The 2,681-nt window shown below is 39.1% G+C and overlaps 1 long non-coding RNA gene across 2 annotated transcripts; it reads right to left on the bottom strand.

Moving 5' to 3' along the window:
* Positions 1-356: 356 nt before the first annotated feature.
* LOC309343606 lies at positions 357-1,531 on the bottom strand. Of its 2 annotated transcripts, none has more exons than XR_014157352.1 (3): positions 1,430-1,531; positions 851-964; positions 357-490 (listed from the first exon to the last, which is right to left on the bottom strand). It is a non-coding gene; the product is annotated as an uncharacterized lncRNA (long non-coding RNA). The 2 variants fall into 2 exon arrangements; XR_014157353.1 differs by having other exon boundaries at positions 872-964.
* Between the last annotated feature and the right edge of the window lie 1,150 nt (positions 1,532-2,681).

Genomic DNA, 2,681 nt, shown 5'->3' with positions numbered 1-2,681 from the left:
ATATATATATATATATATATATATATATATATATATATATATAAATGGAAGCATGGCATCTAGGTAAACTTCATTATGAAGCTTACTCAGCCATGTGGTGAATTAGAATATAAACTTTAATGTGGGGTGCAGAGAGGAGGAGAGAGAGAAAGCAGAAGGTGAAATAGGAGTGAGGAGTCATGATTAGTGTGACCTTCTAAGCATCACCCCAAAGAAGAAACATGTTGCCATAAAAGGGGGCACAGATATTTATATAAATTTTAAAATTTTCATATGCACATTTTAAAATAATTGCAATGACTCAAATAAAGAATGCAATACAGATCTCACTGTAGTGGGGAAGACTCTGACCAGGGTTTACTTCTGTGCCTGTTTAGTCTGCTGTCCAAGGTGCTGATAACTGTTGACGGGCAACATATAGACCTTGCTTTCCCTTCTTACGGTACTTTATCTTTAAACCAGACTTGGACCTCCGAAGTCATCTGTCACCCTGTCAAACAGAAGACACACAACTGACCTATTTGTGATTTGAGCAATGGCAACCAAGCAACAGCCATCAGAACAGCCAATTCACTGGGTGTTTCAGTAGTGGCTTATGACTGCCAGATACCCTACCTTTTAAGAGCTTCAAGGGAGTGAGAGAATACATGGAGCACCTATAGGGCTGCCTGCTAAAATGGTCATTAAATAGTCATATTGAGCACCGGGACAGGAAGGTACTGCTGCTTACCACGCTGCTGCATTCAGACACTTAAAGCTACAACCAACAGCCCTAGATCTGATCCTCGGACTTATTGCATATATCAGTAAATTTCTACTGTCTGTAACAGAGATAGGTCTAAGTAATTACCTTAGAGCACAGACTGATTACCTTCAGGGTGTCATTGGTTCAGACCTTTTTCATAGATGAAGCCATTGAGGTCAGAAGGTTGTATCCATCTAAGTAGTACTCAGAGTAGACCCACTGAAATTAATGGACTTGACTACTTTAAATCCATTGGTTTTCATGGGTCCACCCTGAAGATGACTTAGTTGGTTAAAACCCAGAACACTTTAACAGCTACTGGTTGGCTGGCTTAAAAACATGAGTTGACTTGGACATAACAAACTTAGCTTTATAAATCATGGCTTGTTTAGCTAGGAATCCATATTGTGCCTACTCACCCCCTTCCTCCCATCCTCTCCTTTTGTACCACAGTTGCCACTTTTATCATGGTTACTTTAAACCAAAGTTTCTTGTTACATCTGAATCAGAAAAACTGATCCCCAATATAAAGCTATAAATGTGCTTTAACAGAACCGGCTGATGGTGTTAAACACTAAATGTATGCTAAAAGAGATTACTAATTATACTATCAGTACAATATCCATTTAGCTTAATCTTGGATTCCTTTCTCTACTGCCTTACACTGCTGTATTTAAGATGTACCTTAACAGGATGTGGGGAATGAACGTTCTTAGCATTTTAGATATATCGTGCCTTGCATAGTTGTTATATGCATGTTTGTTACTAGGATGGCTCAAAGCCTCCAGATCCTATTGTTGCAGAACATTATTGCTATGACAATAGTGTAGTCATAGCAATGTCCCAAGCCAAACTATGTTTGATCTTCAAGTGGATAAAAGGCTTAATTGGACAAAGAAATAAAAATAGCCTGCCATTCAGGAGTTCCATGACCTGTTTTTCAGTCATACATCTATGATCCTGAAGAAAATTGTAAGTCTGGAGTTTGCTAATAGAACTGAGAGCAGAAAATGAAGCTGAATGTTGGAAGGGTTGGGGATAGATAAAAGAAACTATTTCTTCATGTACAGTTAAACTATGGAACTTGTTCCCATGGGAGACAGTGATTCGCACCAACTTGGGTTGCTTTAGAGGAGAATTAGACAAATTCATGGAGGATAAGGCTATCGGTGACCATGATGACTATGCTCTGCCCTCATAGCTGGAGACAGTTGAGCTCTAAATACCAGTTGCCGGAAACTGCAGGATAGGAGACTGCTCTTGTGCTCAGGTTCTGCTTTGCTGGTTTCCCACAGGCATCTGGTTGGCCACTGTGAGAACAGGATACTGGACTAGATGGGCCATTGGCCTGATCCAGCAGGCTCTTCTTACGTTTAACTGCTGCCCCATTGCACTTAATCTTGAAACCATACTCAAAAAACAAATAAAGTCAAATGTTGTCAAACTGAATGACAGAAAAATATTTGGAGCACTTTAATTTACCAGGCAGAAATCACAGTCCTCTTTAAATAACTTTGTGAGTCAGATTAGGAAGGTCATAATGAACATTCACTGCATCTCAACCTTTTATTTAGGAAAGAGTTTCTGAAATTGATACAATTCCTTCAAATTTCAAGATTTAGCTGGCCATGACAAGCCACACAGAAGACACAAAAGGGTGTCTGCTTTGCATGCAAACATCATCTCTCTTAAAATTATCCTAACATATGCAATTCATATACATTGAATATTAAGAACTGTCTTTGCACTTATCTTCCCATGTCTGCATGTTCATCCATCCAAAAACAGCTGCACATTGAACTAGATGTCAAGCAGAAGGCTAGTCCTTTCTTATGATGACTCTCCAATGGTTTAAAAACAGAGATGGTTTTTGTTTTGTAAATCAATGAGGTAAAGATGTCAGAATCGGAATCTGCTGCCACGTTCGTCACATCCA

This window comes from Podarcis erhardii (genome assembly GCF_964252035.2).
Source record: "Podarcis erhardii genome assembly, chromosome: 6".
NCBI classification, from domain to species: domain Eukaryota; kingdom Metazoa; phylum Chordata; class Lepidosauria; order Squamata; family Lacertidae; genus Podarcis; species Podarcis erhardii.
The sequence above is the reverse complement of the archived record's forward strand: the minus strand, read 5'-3'. Positions and strand labels throughout refer to the sequence as shown.